The sequence below is a fragment of the Uloborus diversus genome, chromosome 4 (assembly GCF_026930045.1).
Source record: "Uloborus diversus isolate 005 chromosome 4, Udiv.v.3.1, whole genome shotgun sequence".
Taxonomy (NCBI): domain Eukaryota; kingdom Metazoa; phylum Arthropoda; class Arachnida; order Araneae; family Uloboridae; genus Uloborus; species Uloborus diversus.
Window position 1 is genome coordinate 42,865,200 of NC_072734.1, and position 18,284 is coordinate 42,883,483.

Consider the following 18,284-nt stretch of genomic DNA (forward strand, 5'->3'; position numbering starts at 1 on the left):
GCGCCATAAGCTCATCTTTGAATCCAGTGCACTAACAGTCTGATCTCTAAGCTTTACGCTTTTCAAAGTCAAAAAGCATTTCGAAAAAAAAATATACTTTAAAAGTACACCCACAAATTTAAGAATGGTGTTTATTAGTTATTGTCGTAACGGAAAAAATATTATGTGTCTATTGAACCTTTACGAGTTTTGTTAATTTGTTACTGATTATTTTAGAATTTAGTGTTTGACAGTTTAAAATGAAAAAAATATTTTTCATGCATTGCTACCTTTCAAAAATATTGTAATAATTTTCTTTTCCGAACTAACTTTTTTGTTTCAAAAGAAAAAAATCTAACCAAGAAGCGATGTAATAAAAAAGTAACAAGTAAAAGAGAAAAAAAAAAGCTGAAGAGGTAAATTGTAACCGGCAGCATATAAGCATTTTCGCTGCTTGACATCTCTGCTTTGGCAACAGTCAAATCCTTCATTCTAAGCTAAACAAATAAGCCAAGAAAATTTATTCCATAAGGGAAAGAAGAAAAAGTCGCGAGATGGCGCAAGGGGAAAAGAAAAAAAAAAAGAATGTATACACACAAAGGAAGCGTTCATGAATCTGTAAGTGCCATGTTTAATCTGTAAGACGTAACTTAATTTATTCTCATGAATAATATTTAGAGCAGCGAGTTTCCTGAGATGAAAATGAGCAATAGACTCGCAAACACTGGGATGGGAGAAATATTAATCTTACGGAAAGTATGTTCTCTCTTTTTAGTTTTAATGAAAGATCTTGAGAATTTTTATCAAAAATAGAAGGGATCGTATATTAAATTTATTTGCTAATTTTATGCTTCTGAAACGTGATTATTTTTTCAGTCCATTTTTCGAATGAACTTTAATCTTTAACATAAATGTATGTGTTTTGTTTTAGTTCACAAAAAAAGATACAGTCGTCTCTCCACAACTCGAAGCCTTATAACTCTAATCTTCCTTTATCTCGAAGTTTTTATTCGGTCTCAAAATAATCTAGTGTTTTCAATACAAATTTGCCTTGATATCCCGAATGTACCTTTAAGTCGAAAATTTTTCGGAAGTTTCATTCCATTTCATGCATAAAAATGCAGACAAAATAAGAAAACAAAAATAGTGTTTGTTTGCTTTAACACATTGCTTTGATTATTAGCATGTGTATGGGGTATAATTCATTCACAATAGTGTTCTTTAATGCACAGTGTTGCAAGGTTACATAAGTAGCCGATTGGGCAACATTTTGCCGTAGTTGGGCTGAAGGCCTAAAATTTTATTGCGGGCTTGTTCTTTGTTCTTTGTTCTTTCATTGTTCTTTGAAAAACTAAAATTCGGGCAAAAATTTAAAAAAACGGCCTTTATTTTCTGGATGACTCAAACAATCTGCTTTTAGAATAAAAAGAAGTTTAAAAGAAATACAAACTGAAATCAAGAGAAAAGAAATCGAACCTACGACATAAAAGCTCAATAACGTTTAAAGATGCAATACAAAAAACTGTAATTAGTCAAAAATAACTTCCTTTTTTGAAGTATCTTAAGGGGGTCCGGGACACAAAAATCCTCAAATTTTGCAATTTTTTTTATAATTTGAAAAATTGCTCCGTTTTTTTCTGCTTAAGAGGACGTTTGAATCTTGTTTCTACCTTAAATGGAACGAAAGTTATAGTTATTTTTGTTGCATGCATCTAACGAATGTGTACATAACTTTAAAACTTTAAACGCGTTTTTCTCCATGATGCAATTTTTCCCGATTTCTTGCATTCAAACTCTTATAAGTCAGGAACCGATGGAGATAAAGTAATGAAACTTGGAGCATATCTTTTTCAAGCAATTTACTTTAATTTTTATTCGGCGAATTTGAAAAAAACGTTTACTGCAAAAATTATGATTTTTTTTTTTAAAAAGTATTTTCGAATTTTTCGAAATTTTTCTTCAAATATTTTTTATTTTTTATTGAATCAATATTTTTAAAATCGCCGAATAAAAATTAAAGCTTAGATATTTGTGCGTACTTTTTTGAAAAAAAATTGAAAATTGACCTACAATATTTTGAGTTATAGCAATTTAAAGCAACCCCATTTTTTTGAAAAAAACTAATTAAATTTAAATAAAAAAATATTTTTTTTTTCTTATTTATGTTATGATTTTGCTTATTACATTAATGATGAATCAGTTCAAAAAATTTCAAAACTCTAAAGTACATAATAAAAATTTTTTCAAAATGTGTCCCGGACCCCCTTAATAAAAATTATTATCTGTAAAAATATTCTTACGTAGTAATAAGAATTAATTTTATTCAAACTATAAGCGTTAGAGTCTAACCATTACGCACTACTCCTGAAAAAGAAGGCTGGGAGAGGACCTTCTGATAGCTCAAACTTCTGATTACTCGAAGATTTTGGCCGGTCACTTGGGACTTCAAGTTTTTGAGAGTTGAGTGTAGTTTCAAGTATTCTTCTGTTCATAAAATTCATGTGTACAATGTAGCACGCTAATTTTGATTGATTCTGGGGGGAAATATTCCCGAGGTTTCACTAACACTATGTAGACAAGTTTTTTTTTCTTTTTTAGTTGATTTTTTTTGGGGGGGGGGTGTATTGTAACTTCTTAGAGTTCTAATATAAGACATATATTTCAGTAAAATTTATTATTTATTGATCTAACTACCTTCCTTGAAAGTTTAAAAAAGACGAATTTCAAAATGTGTATTGGATCTGTGATTCTCAACCTGTGTCCACGATTAGCTAGTGAAAATTGATATTGGATTTATTGGGTGTAAATTAAAGCACATGCTGACAGAAAACTTTTAGATTCATCTTATTTCATATATGTGAAAATATTATTTATATCGTACGTGTTTCGCTTAGCATTCAGAAGGGTACCTAGTCGTCCTTAGTAGTGAGAATGTTAAAAACCACTGCACATGTAACATACCCCCTCCCCCTTCCAAAACTTATCAATTCCGGTATACGAGGTCTGTTAGAAAAGTACCTAACCTTACTAGTTCTTTCGAAAAGAAGCGTAAAGAATCTCGAGGAATCCGAAAACTTGGGCATTATTTTATGTAATTTGCAGTGCAATAAAATTTTTAATTAAAGTATAAATAAATCAGCTGTCTGCGGCGTGGTCCCAAAGTTTTTGCTCTTAAACCTTTAATGTAATTTGATAGCTGTTTCAACTTCATAATCACGAATTTCCCAGACAAACTGAAAAAAGCACTGAATCAGTAAGGGGATTTAAGGCTGCATGGAGGTTTGAAACAATATTTTTTACTTTTTTGTCGGTTTTAAAAACTGATTAATTGAAAACTAAATATTTCATTTCCAAATATTTATTTGTTTATGAAATTACTACATCAACTGATGAAACTGAAAAACTAATTATTTAATTCTTTTTTAGGTAAGTTTATGACGTTATAGATGTTCAGTGTTGCTTCATAAAGTTCTTATTAATCTGTTAAATGGTAAGTGTAAATAAGTTTTGAATGTTTGACAGAAACGCGTTTTTTAAAAATCTATATCGAATGAAATATTAAATGTTGATTTCATATACTGTCTAAAAATCCGCGGAAACCAAACTACTATCTAGATTGCTTGTTCTGCTATTGGTCACTTATCCAGCATAGATATCTAGTTATAGTTCTGGATATGGTTAGACTGTCGGATTGTACAAAATACGACTCATTTATTAAATTATTATTATGTTTTGAATTTGTAATGTATAATTTTTTCAAAGTCATACTTAAAACTTCTGAATGGTTTTTTTTACCAGAGAACCATACAATTAGTGTGATAATGAAAAAGGATCCAAGAGGTAGCAATCCAAAAAAGATATAGGAAACACATTTTTACGCAATTTTGTTCACCCTTGTAACCGAGATATACATTCTTAAAGCCTGCCAAATTTTTAGGAAAAGTGCGAAATTTAAAAGGTTGGCGACCAATTGAAAGAATCAAACAATTTCATTGTCTGCTAGTGGCAGAATATCCATGCGCAAAGTGTGTGAAAGATGTCTTCCATTTTTTACCGAAACTCCCTTAAATAAGCAACGTTTTACATTATTGCGGCAGAATTTAAGACCTCACATTTCGGTGACGGAGACACGAGGACAAATAATTTTATGTGTCTGGAAACATGTTTTACTATGTTCTTTCAATAGTTACGTTTTTTCTTTTTTTTTTTTTTTTTTCATTGTTTACTATCATATTGTTTCCTGGTTAGCTCTGTTCATCCTTCACACGTAAACAGTGGTTGGAAAAACTACATTTTTTTTTTTTTTGTAGCGAACTACAACTACAACTACTTTGTTAGAAATGTCGTTAACTACAACTAAAAGTATTTTTTTTAATGTAGCGACTACAAACCACTCTTAAAATGTAGTCGCTACTTCGCTACATTAAAAAAAATAAATAAATAAAAAGCACGCACACACAGTTTGAAAATTGAACGAAAAAAGGTTTTAGCTCCTCTGAATACAAAATATTACAAAGAATTATCTATTCGTTGTTCTTTAATTTCTTTCTTTTTTTTCAAAAAAAAAAAAAATCCGTTATCATACTCTTATGCAATAACTCTTACACTGTAATACCCGTATTTATTGTAATCTGGCCTTGGCGATTCAATATCATCCTCTTCTATAACATTTACAGTAGCTTCTATATATTTGGTGAAAACTTTACAAGCACTTCTTTTCGAAAGACTTTGTTTTGCGATTTTCGCGTGTCCATCGTGATTACAAAATCTTAAACCTCGCAAAATACAGTCAATTCGCGATAAGTCGAAGTCCGATAACTCAAATATTACTAAAACTCGAAGTTTTATCAAGTTCTGACCCCTTTGTCTTTAATTTCATGCTAATGATTTTCAATAACTCGAAGTTAGCTTCCTTTAACTCGAAGTTTTTTCCAAGATTACTCTAAATTTATTTTAAAAGAACGGAAAAAAAAGAAGGAAAGAAGTGACTATGAGAGAATAATAATATCACCTGCACTTGCAATTCCTGCTCAATAGACCTTTAAAGCAAGAAGAGCACTTGTTGAGCCAATGCACGATAAAGGAGTTACACGTGCGGAAATGAGTTAGCTTGTTTTCTTTTGTTCTACTGTACTGTTTACACTTTGACATGTTGCTGGACTACGAATTTGCTTTTAAGCTGTCAAGTCAATTGATTGTACTTTTATTCAATGGATGACCTAACTTAAGATGCGTTCCCCTTCGTTCCTTAGTTCGATCATTTGCTAATAAGCTCCAGAGAGACCGAAATAGTTTTCTTTATTATTAAATATTTCTAAGCAAGTATACTCTGTCAATGATATGAAAAGAAAAAGAGAAACTTCTAAAGTGGTAGAATAAAGGAATCCGAATTTGAAATGAATGAAGATGTTCACTTTTCCTGAAGTAGAATCAGCTCTATTCAAGTGGTTCCAGCAGTATCGAGATCAAAACTATGCTTTTGTTTTTTTTCTTTCAATATATTTGATTAAACTGTGCATATTGTATTGAAAAATTTTTAAGTTCTGTAATTTTCTTTGTTATATGTACATATTGATTAAAGTATTCGATGGTTTTTAATATTAAAACATCAAAAACCAAAATTAGCGTTAAGTTGAACTTCCGATAAGTCGAAGTTTTTCGTCGGTCCCTTTACATTCGAGTTATTTCGAATTGACTGTACTTGTTTTTCAACTTTCGGTCCGTTCATATAAAAATTACGAAATTTTCAACTCGCGAAATCGCTGATATCTACATTTTCGCGTAAATAAACGTTTATCCACGGGGCATTCTTCTCTCCCAGAAAACACAAATGAATTACTAAATTAGCGGTTATAGCTTACACATACAAGCTTAAAATTCAAAATAAATATTGGCGAAATATGAAAATTAAAATGCCTAACAAACTATTGGCGTCAAAATGATTTGTATGGCGTCAGCTCGCAGTTTATTTATCACCAGCAAAAATACCCGGCGTTGCCTGGTTCAGAAATAATTGTGAGAAACAATCGCTACTTTCATTTGTTTTCTGTTTTAACTGAAAGAACTTAAATCACACCGCTGTGACGTGATTAAAAATCAAGCTTCTTCCTTACCCATAAAAGTCAAATCGCAATAAGTATAAAGAATGAATCAGTTAGAAACGAAAGCACGACATTTGAGCATATAAAAATTGGAAGAATTTCCAAAATATGAGCTAACAAAGAAAAACATCACTAAAAAAACCGTGCGCTTTATTTATTTAATTGAATAGCACACACAGCACAGACACACAAAGAAAAAGTCTCTAATATGTTACCCAAAAAGTGCAAAAAGTAGAGTTTCCAAATATTTAAATAACTTTGTTTGCTCCGTAGACGCTTTGATTCAAAATTTTTATTATGATTACTATAATTATGATACTATATGATTATAATATTGCTGTTGTAAGCCAACGAATTTCGGTAACAATATGTTTTATATTTAATGGTTTAATGGGGAAATTACATGAAATATACTGTGTTTTCCATCTTAACTTTTTTAAACTAAGTTTTTTAGGAATAAATTATAGCCTATGTTTCTTCCAGAGAATGTAGCTACAGACCAATTGCTCTGTAGATTTTTTCATATAGAAGATATACTGCAGCTGCCATTTTCCAATGAAAATTATATCTACTATTCATTTAGGGGACCAGCAACAAATTGGGAAAACAAAAAAGGTTTTTGATCTTTTTTCATTGTAAAAACCTATCTAGAATTTATTTTTATATTTTTGTGAAAGTGTGTCTTATACCCACGGAGATATAAGCATTTCTTTCAAAAATTCAAATTTTTTTGAAGGTTTTCGGCTCATAGCACGCAGAAGTTTCCGCAAATGTTGCTAAACTTTCAGAATATTTGACAGCATATTAGAAAAACATAATAATTAAATTTGAAGTTAAAATATTGAAAATTTAATGAAATATGAACGTTTAAAGAAATTAATTTTTCACTGCCTATGCTCGAAAGATAGCAATTTATAACCTTCATAATCGGAAGCCCAGATATATCCTACATCTGATAAAAAAAAATCCACCTTCATATCTTTAAAATCTAAAAAGTTAAAATTCTAATGAGTCGAATTTTAGTAATTCTTGGCTAGACGACGAATCGAGAGATATCGTTCGCAAATAATCGGTTCTTATCATGAATCACTCTGCAACGATAGGAGGAAAGTTTTGCCAGTTTGTGAACAACCCCTTGCCATTCGTCGCCTATCCTTGAATTATAGAAATTCAGCTCATTTGGTCGCTAATAAGATTTTTAATTTTTAAGGCACTAAGGTGGAATTTATTAATGATTTGTAGGATACATCTAAGCTTTGAGTTATGAAAGTTATAAATTGCTATCTTTCGCGCATGTGCAGTGAAAATTAATCGCTTTAAACGTTCATATTTCATTGAATTTTCAATATTTTAACTTCGAATTAAATTATTATATTTCTCTAATATGCCGTCAAATATTCTGAAAATGTAGTTTCGTTTGATGGAAAAGTCTGCATGATAAGACCCGAAACCCTTCAAAAAAAAATTTGCATTTATGAAAGAAATGCTTATATCTCCGTGGGTATAAGAGATACTTTCACGAAAATATAAAAAATAAATTTTTGATAATTTTTTTACTTATTTCTGAAATTTATAACTTATTTCCAGCTGTTTACAACGAAAAATGATCAAAAACTTTTCTTTTGTTTCCTCAACTAGTTGCTGGTCCCCTAAATGAATAGAAGACTTAATGTTTATTGGAAAATGACAACTAGAGTATACCTTTTATGTGAAAAAATGTAAGAGCAATTGGTCTTTTATTTCTCAGAAAATCTTCGAAAACTAAAGTTCGAGATTACTGTGGAAAATATATAGGGGTTTTTATGGAAAATGCAGGGGAAAATTTTTGTTTCGAGACATCAAGGGTTTCGAGATAAGAAGGTTCGAGATATCAAGGTTTGACTGTATATAGGTGAAATATGTGACAAAGACACCTGGTGACCCTAACTCAAATTTAATGAAAAGTACAAATATGACTTTTGTACTTAGCACGGCAGTATAGAGGCGGGTGATATATCTAAATATTCCACGCATTTTTTTTTCTTTGGCAGTCACGTGTTGCTTATTATCCTCACTTGAATAAAGTTGATTTTGTTATAATTTTTAAATTACCGTGACGACGATAATAAGCTAGTTCTTTGTTTTAATATTTATTAAGATGACAAATTTTCGTAGCCATAGTAACAAATCGTTTGCTTTCATCCAAAGCTTAACTTAAGCAGAATTTACTTTTTACGGAAAGGGAGTGAGCGAGGGGTGTAAAATTACATTTTTAAAGGAAAAAAATCAACATAAGATGAACTTAAAAAGCAAAACTTTATATAATTACAAAATTTCTAGATCACTAATTGTCATCATTTAAGATTGATAAGGAATAAAAATGCATAACGATATACGCTGTGAATAATTTTTATAATAAGTGTATTGGTGGATATTGGTCATGAAATCTTTCTTTTTTCCGCAGTCTAATTACCTTCTCTTATTTTCTGCATATGCCTATTCTAGAAAATGACCAGTCATAATGTGACGGGTGCAAATTTCATGGCAATTTCCACTCCATTCCATTTGTAGAAGGAATAAACTCAACCAGTAAGGTCCTATCGCAACTCGTGATTACGAAAAACATAATTTATATTCGAGACAACAAAGTTCAAATAAATGCTGGATGATTTATTTATTTATTTACTTATTTTTTAATTTTTGACGTCAGTTCTTATTTAATGACAAATTGGTTTTTTAAAGAATAATAACCATCACTGGTGCTGTTTTGTGGTAAAACTTGTAGGGCAATTCATTTAGCATTGTGGCAGCATTCTTTGCTTATTCTTTTCCCATCAATTTTATACAAAAAGATTTAAGTAGTATTTTTTAATAAGCTAAATGCATCAACATATTTTATTAATGCATTTTTCAACGCAGAAAATCTCTAAATGATACCTAATAATGAAATGCAAATTACTCTAAAATTTGTCCGAGGTATTGGTAAGATAATCAAATCAGTTGATAATGCCCCACGGCTCTTTAGTGTAATATAAGTTCTATAAAACAACAAAAAAAACTGAATAAAGGACTATTTTGCTTTCCCATTTTTTTAATCAAGACGTATCATATCTAATTTTCTGCTGCACTGATTTATGCGTTACTTAATTTGCATAAGAAGGAGAAATTTAAACAGAAAATATGATTAGAAAAATTATTGATCGGCATATTAGCTGAAAACACAAAAGAACTTTTATCTTTGATGCTTATGTAAATGAAGTTCGTGATGAGGTTTAATATTGAGTGTTATTGGATTTTTTTGCCATGGGATAGTAGTCAAAATAAGGGGTGGAATTGAAATTTCATAAACGATGGAGAATTTTAAGGTTCTATTTTTAAGGAATTTTTCTGGAGACCTTTCTTATTCCTGAGGATGAAAAAAAATATTTTTGTTCTTTGTTACTTGAGCTGTATTTTGGAAAAATAAGACTTTTTCCCATAAACCAGCATTTTTAATGGTATTTCGCTTTCTAAGTATCTCAAAGTATTAAGTTGTTGAATATTTGTTTAGGCGACCTATTTGATGTAAGCAAGGCAACAGAGAATAATTCGAGGCTGTATCCATTTTTTTTTTTTTTTTTTTTTAAGAGCTTTCCCTGCAGATGAAAGAAGTTAATTTTTTTTCCTCATTACTTGCATTGGATTTTTGTTGAATTTTTTTTTTTTTTTTCAAAAAAACAGTCTTGGTGTTTAATTTATTTATAATACCCTACGACGTTAGATGACTGTTATTACTTCCTTTTACAAAGAAGGAAGTATTGTATTCGCGAAAGAAATTTCACTCAAAATTCCGCCTTAATTTCCATTTTGCTCACCCCCTAATTAATGTTAAGTTTTTTTTTCACCCGACCTCACGCGAATAAGTGCCTAAGAACGTATAAACACCCGAAATATCCATTTTGACATTCCTCGAGTTAATTACTACGACTTTTCTCGTGACGTCCGTATGTACGTTTGTGCGTATGTGCGTATGTACGGATGTGTGGATATATGTTGCATAACTCAAGAACGGTATGTCCTAGAAAGTTGAAATTTGGTACGTAGACTCCTAGTGGGGTCTAGTTGTGCACCTCCCCTTTTGGTTGCATTCGGGTGTTTCTAAAGGGGTCTTTTGTCCCTTTTGGGGCGAAAATCATTGTTAATTCCGATGTATACTCAAGTGGTGTTATAATTTGGCGGACACTTAGCGATATATCGTCAGTTTTTTGGTCGCCACGTTTTGTCGCCTAGTTGGCGACAAATTTGGTGATTTTTTTTTTTAATCTGGCTTCAATTTAGCCATTGGTGGTGATTTTTAGAGAGTAAACTATTGAATCACATTAAAATTGCCAATAATGGGAGAATTACATTAAAATTGGAGTAAAAGGAAGTCATGTGACGCTTACATCAGCTCGTTTTTTTTTTTTTTTGGTGACAGAGTTGGTGTCAGCGGTAGAGAGCAGTTAAGTGCTGTAGTCCTTTGAATTGTTTTAAGCGACACTTTCAATTCCTGAAGGTAAAAAAAGTTGCTTTTATTTCCGCATTCCTTGTGCTGCATTAAAAAAAAAAAAAAAAAAACAGGATTTGTTCACAAAACTGGTACCAATTTTTGCTTATTCTTTGTTTCCTGAAGTATTCTAAAGTTGGCTACTTGATTTGTATTCTAATTGCTCAACAGCTTTAATATACATTATTGCTGCCAAATGAGGTTTATTTCTTGCATCTACACTGACAAAAACTGCCCTATTACTAGAAAATATCTAAGAAATAGGGCTTTAATAAAGGATTCTAGTAAGAATCCTTTATCATCATCATCATCTCCAAGGATTAGGCAATATGCCTGTTCCGGCATTGATCTATACAATTTTTTTTTTTTTTTTGGTTCTGCCACAATCTCTTCTGCTTTTAGGAGCAAAATTGAGGGCAGCTTAGGGAGTATTGTACTCGTCATTCGCTGTACATGAATTTTCCACTTGGTGCGATATTCCTTTCCTCTATCAGATAAGCTAAATATCCCTAATTTTTTTCTAATATCTTCATTCAGTATTTTGTTAGCAACAGTACATCCCTTTATTGATCGGAGGTATCTCATTTCTTATGCTTGGATTCTGTTTAAGTCTTGGTTCTTTAGGGTCCAGGTCTTTGACCCATGTAGCAAGACAATTATTGCGATAACTTTGTAGAATATTAGATGCGTTTCTTTTCGTGTATATTTCTTACATCCCTGCCCAAAGTGCGTTGAAATTCATTTAGCTTTTTCTGAGTGTCAGTTTCATTTCCGTAAGTAAGGTCGCATCCTAGGTAAAACGTGAGATTTGAAGAATCTTTTGCTGAAGCCCTATTTTCTAGAAGTCCCTTTTTTAGTAGGTGTTATTTAAGAAATTGTATCGCTACTAAACTGTAAAAAAACTGCCGTGCTGCTGAAAACCTTTAGGAAACTGGAATTCCATCAACTTTTCTATAGTTGGGGCAAATGTAACCTGGCATTGTCATAATGCTGCATAAGGTGTTGTGATTAAAATCTGTGTAGCCTTCACAATGCTACCAGGTTTGGTTTGCCACAACTATAACAAAAATACATCTTTTCAAGCAGTATTGCCAATGTTTCTTCATAAAAAGCTGTCAAAACAAGTTTCGACTTCTTGACACCATCTTCCTATCTCAATCTTATTGATCTCCTCTTCTCTCAATATTAAATCTTTGAATTCAAAATATATTTTTTGCAAAAACGAATAGAAATAGGATCTTACTCGTTGGGTTTCTTATCTACAAATTTATTGAAACTGAAATGTAGAAGAAATTCTTTTTTTTATCAGTCGTGTGCCAGCTAGGCCGATAATTTGAGGAGCGCTACTTCACTTTTCCAGCTATACAGTAATTTGGTGTGACTTCCGACTCCGACTTCCATACCACACACATGACATAAAGACCCATTTCCCATTTTTAAGGGTAGGCAACCATTAACAGCATAACAACACATTCACACAAGGAAAGGACAAGGACAGGAGACAGAAAGTACATCCGTGATCGAGACGGGATTCGAACTCGGGATTTACTCATCCGCAGTCAGACTTCTCTGACAAGGCGGCCGGTCCATAATTTTATGACTGGTGATTTTATAGATAAGATTTTCGAGGCATATCATAAAAAACGAAATAGCAATTAGGATGCGGTAATATATATCTTGATGTTATGGCAAATTTGTACTCGTACACTTATTATAAAGATTATATTCACAGCATATACCCTTATGGTATTTTTATTTCTTATTAATCTAAAATGGTGGAAATGGGGTCGTTTTCGAAATTTTAAAAGTATTTTTTTCTGAAAGAGCGTGATATGTTTTTACATAACCTATGTTTAATTCCTATGTTACTAAATCCTATGTTTTTATATAGGATTAAACATTTTTTTAAATAGTTTGACAAAGTTTAATATTTTTTAACAATTATTTTAATTGATGAGCAGATTGAAATTCATTTTTTACGCTGCTGCACATGGTATGAGATTCGATGAAATTCCATTTACTGATGCCATTAGCCCACAGCGCAAATTATCATAACATGACTGAAGGAAATGACCCCATTAGTAAACTGAAAATTCCGTATTCAGACGAAGTTTTGCATATAGATTTCATCTATATAGATGTTTTTCCCGAAAAAGAATGTTGATTTACACAAAACCGTTTTTTAATGAAAAATCTGCATGATAAATTAAGCCTTGAATAAATGTAGACGATTTGTAACCATGACGACGAAAGTTAGTCTCTTAGACTAGGAAAAAATCAGCGGAAAAAAGATTCATAAGATGAGTAACTAGGACATATAGTAAAGAATAACAGATTTTTTTTTACCTCATTACAACTTATGAAATAGTATGCATTACCATCGTGACGTCATTGTGATTGAAAAAAAAAATTCGTGTTAAAAATGATGAGTTTTTTTTTTTTTTTTTGCTGAAAATCGATTATTATAGCCTTTGATCAGATATCAGATATTTCAACTAACAACGTTCAACGTGCCTAACTTAGTTAGCGGACTATTTTACATTTTAACAAAAGTTTTAAAGATTATTTTAATTGCGATATTTTGGTTACACGGCGAAATGAAAGCCGAGAAACATCATTACGTAGTCTTTGGCTGCTAAAACAGCGCCAGTTGAAAAGATTTCCTTCCGTTATAATTGAATCGTTATGATTAATTATTACTATGTTCTTATTTCTATGAAATTAATATATGTATTTAATAATTTATTTCCAATTCTTTGTTTGATGCATAAACTCGTTTGTAAGTGTAAGTAATAAACTTACACATATTTTGAAAAGACTCTCTCAGAATAGGAAAAAATAGGTATTTCTTCCTATATATGTTAAAGTCAATTGGTGAAAAGATCTTTAAGACTGAAAAAAATGGATGTCATACTTGAAATCAGCGCATCCAGTAGAATAAAAGTCACTCAACACCGTGCAATCACTTTTTCATGACACAAATTTTGCAGGCCTGTGTAATTTTTGACAATAAGCACTTTCTATTTTCCAATGGTTGCCGAAATCAATTGTCTTTTTACTTCGTTCTGTTATCGATTATTGGCATAGATAAGAATAAAAATCCTCAGAAAGCAATAAATTTCATGCTTGCTCCAGAGTAGCCTTGATTCAAAATTTTTATCATGAAAACTATTAATATTTCTGTTGTAAGGCAACGAATTTTTGTAGCAATGGGTTTTATATTTAATCATTTAATGGGGAAATTACATGAAATTTACTGTTTTCCATCATAGCTTTTTTAAACTAAGTTGTATAGGAATAAATTATAGCATAAGTTGCTTCCAGATAATGTAGCTATCTATGGTGAAAAAATTGTTAATATCCGTCCAGTAGTTTAGAAGTTTACCCCGGACATACATACATACAGAAGTATTCATTTATGTATACAGATTTGCAATTTATATAAATAGTTTTCTCACTAGAATGTACGTTTTCAGTTTTATTTTCAAAATCGTTGGCCCTTCTTGATACCACCACCTGTTTTATAGCTTTTTCTAAAGGATTTGCTGAGTGGGACCAAGTAGCCCTAGCGCGGGGCTGCTTGAACCCAATTTTTAAAAATAAAAAATATATGTAAAGAGTTAAAATTATTGTTTATAAAAGGCTTTAGGTAGTAGCAGAACATCTGAAAAATGGTAAAAACAAGGTTATTAGTTCACATTATGGGTTTAACAAAGCATTCTGTGTAAAACTCGCAAAAAGTATGAAATTTCAGGTCCAAGTAGCCCCGATTTACGTATTCCTGTAGTTTTCAATTATTTCCATAAAATGACTTCACAAAATAGGAAAAGTGCGACTCAAGTCAGGGAGAGAATTTTGTATCATTATCTGACTTTCTGTCATAAAAGTGAGTGTTGAAACATGCATATTTTTCTGGGAAAGTTTGGTTTGAAATGACTTGAGCCGCACTTTTCCTCGCATGAAAAATTCTTAGTTTTTTTTTTTTTTTTTAATTCTGTCATTTTATTCTTTTTAGTGCAAATGTGTTTACGAAATACAATAATGTTATCATCACGAAATTTCACCTCTTTTTTTCATATAAATGCTTCATACTAAAAGGGAAAAAAAACTATATACGCTTATACAGGGGCGGACTGGGTGACTTTGACCCAGTCGGCAAAGGAGTATTTTGGCCCATCTCTGTGAATTAATAAAAAATTATTAAATAAAAACAAAAAACCCGACTGCGTAAAAACCAAAAAAACTAAAAAGAAAAATGTATAAGCCCAGTAGTTTAGAATTTAATAAGTACTACTGAATAACTACACCGTTGAAATAGTTTTATAACCATACACAGATAAGACAAATCATAAATTCAAAAGCGGAATAGCAGGATCAACAGTCGGGGCCGCATTCAAATTTTACAGGATTCCTTGAATCAGAAAGGAATGGGCCCTGAGTGTTCATTCCGCTTTTCGAAATTGGTTGATATATATAGGAAAGAGAAAAGAATCGACAGAGTTGATTCTAATTTCTTTCTAAGCTATATTTTCAAAATTGATGTCAAAAAGCTAGATTTTGCAATTTTCCGTAACCTTATAGGAGAGGGAAAAGAAGGTTCCCCCCCCCCCCCCCGATTTTGTTTTAATTCCATTTTTTTTTCCTTTCAAAATTCCAGTCCATATCAGTCTATCTTTGTCTGCAATAGAATGTCAGGGGCTATTCCCGGAAATTCTCCGAAATGTGAAGTTTTAGACATGCAATTTTATGCTACTTTTGGTAAATTTATTGTAACAGGAAAGCATATCTGGGCTTTCTACAGAAACTTTTCGACGTTGAACTATTAAAAAACGCAAAACTATCTTTGGTCACGCTAGAAGGAGAATAAGGCTCAGGGATCTCATTTGGAAGCATTTCAAAACTGAAGTCTATTCGACCCAATTTTCAAGTACATTCAGTTACTATAGGAAATCAGGCTACTCTGTTTTGGAATTTTTCGACATTGAAATTTTAAAACTATAATCTTATAATATGTTTAGAAAGATTAAAAAGAAAGGAAACAGGTTTCCCTTGTGTTTCCTCCAAGATTTTTAAGAAGGTGCTGTGCCCTTCCGCTTTTCAGCTAACATTTGATACTTAACTTAATCAACTCTCCTTGCCCCTAAAAATTTCAACATAACTTAACAAAAGCATTTTTTTTTTTCGAAAGGAAAAGATTCACACAAGCCTGTCCTTGAAACATTATTCCCTTGTTTCAATCACTTATCCACAACAATCTGATTAGAATAAATCTGATGTTTTTAGCATTATTTTTTAAACTAAACATTAAAAAGCTTTTCATATTTTTTAAATAACTACTATCGAAAACACTTGGATATTATATGCACTTAGTATACCAAAAAGTAAAAAAAGCACCTTTTTTATGTGACAAAACTTCTATCAAAAAGTGCCCTTTTATCTGAAAGCGCACTGCCCCTTTTTTGGTCTTAGGGGAAACATCTGATCTTTTTTCTGAGGCTGATATCAATTTTAGGTTATAGAGCAAATAAAAAGGTTACTTAACTCTCCCATGGAAATTTCTAAATGTGAAACTTCAAAAGCTATCTTTAGTGACTTTAAAAGAATGGCGATTGTTGGAAGACTTTGTCTGGAAATATTTCGATATTTAACTCTATAAAAACACAATTGAGGACCTTGATGCAAGAACCAGGTAAGTCCAGACTTACTCGCTGTTGGTAAGACCAACAAAAAACACACCAGTGTCTAATAGAAACTCTATTTTCTTTCCTTCATTATTTACAACAAAGCAAAGGTCTGATCTTACATTTGTGTTCTGTTGTTGCACCAATCGGAACATCTATCTTGTCCACACGCAAAAATAAATGTAAGAAGAAAAAAAAGGCCTCACCTGGTTCTTGCATCAAAGACCTCAATTACAGACTATCGTTGGTGATCTTAGAAGAAAGCCTTGACGTTACCAAAAGTGGAGTCAGGAGACTCTCTTCTGAAGTTTTTCGAATGTGACTTTCTAAAACCTCGACTTAAGACTTCATTTGGAAACAATAGGAAAAGGGGTGCGAGGTTCGTCCTCCTCGAATCTTTAATCATAAAACCTTTCTCAATTTTTAGTCAATTTCAAATCTTTTAGGGTACTAAATGGTTCAAGGGTGCTTTTTAAGATTGAAAGACTTATTTAGGCTATCTTTGAGGACGTAGAAGTGTCGGGAAGTCCCCAGAGTTTCTTTGTCGTTGAAGATATAAAAACGCAATATTTGGCTGTATAGTGCACGTTACGACTGTATGTACGTTAAAGTATTCACAATCTTAAGTTAAGTACGTGTACTCTCCCTAGGAAATTTTTCAAATTTGAAGACCTAAAAACGTTTTCTACGCTATGTTTGATGATGTAAGGGGGAGGATTCTGGGACTTTCTTAGGAAATTTATCCACTTCGGGGCTTCAAAAAGGTATTGGGGAAGTAATGGTATATTTAGGAGCTCTCCCTTTTGAGTTGAAATTTTGTCCTGTTCCAGATTCAGTTTATCGTAGTCCAGATTTGTTTCCCCGTATGCGATTCTGAGATGAAAGTACTCGTAGCGATAATTTACAATACACCAACGAAATTTCTTGCCAACTTACAGCATTTAGTTGTATCTGTCACAACCAGCTGAGTACATAGTGAATATTACAGTTGTGTTTTTCCGGTTGGCTCGTAATTCAGGATATTGTCCTCTTATATTTGTTGCCTCAATTCTAAATGGGCAGTCAACAATTTTCGTGGCTGCAGATAGCAAGTTTGTGATTTCTCTCAAAAGTTATTCTAGAATTAAATTCATTTCACCATGAAATGGATGCATAAAGATAGCTGGTCTACGACTGAAATATCATGTACCACAGTGGTGCCCGACCTACAGCCTGCGGATCACATGGGCCCGCGAAGCTGATCTATGTGACCCGTTGTATTCAATGTTATGTGAAACGTAAAATATATCCTGAAAAATTTCAAACGCACAAATCATTTTTTTCGGTCTTAGGAATGATAGATGCAAAATTTGAAGCCAAGTAGCCATATAGGTATTGGTTTTTAAAAAACAGATCCAAAGTTCGCATCAATAAAATAAACATGCAGCAATAATGGAAGCAGGTTTTGGTTTATAATTGTCTTTTATTTTCCTTGGTTTCTCATTCTATTTAGGAAAGAAATTACATTTATTCTGATCCGCGATATCCCTCTTAGTATGAGGTTTGGCCCGAGGTAAAAATAAAAAAGGTTGGGCACCACTGATGCATAGTATCAGTCTCAGTTCTGTAGAACTTTTCCCATTTTTTACTTTATGAACAATTTCGACTTGAATTTGAGAGGCAAGAAATTAAGTTATTTTTTAAAGAAAATTTGCTTCAGAAAAAAGAGTCAACTATTTTAAGTTGGCTCCCTAAGCAGTTGGCCCAGTCGGGGATCCCCGACAAGCCGACCTAGCCAGTCCGCCCCTGCGCGTATACTTTAATGTGTTACTAAAAATAAATCCTCGTTCTCATCTAGGATTTGTTTGTGTTCTAGTTTATTTAGAACCCTTTAACTATTAAAGGTTTGCGGTACTAATTCATATTTCACAAGATACAAGTTACTCGTGATAAAGATCCTAATATGTGTCTTTAGCCCCGTTATCTATTATTGGCATAGATGAGGATAAATATTCTACGACAACAGTGAATAAATGTCAT

The 18,284-nt window shown here is 32.0% G+C and overlaps 1 protein-coding gene across 1 annotated transcript in view; it reads left to right on the forward strand.

The window, feature by feature from the left end:
- The window catches only part of LOC129220078 (transmembrane protein 151B-like), a 344,381-nt gene that overhangs the window by 249,433 nt on the left and 76,664 nt on the right, over positions 1–18,284 (forward strand). The gene's annotated exons all lie outside the window — the stretch shown is intronic.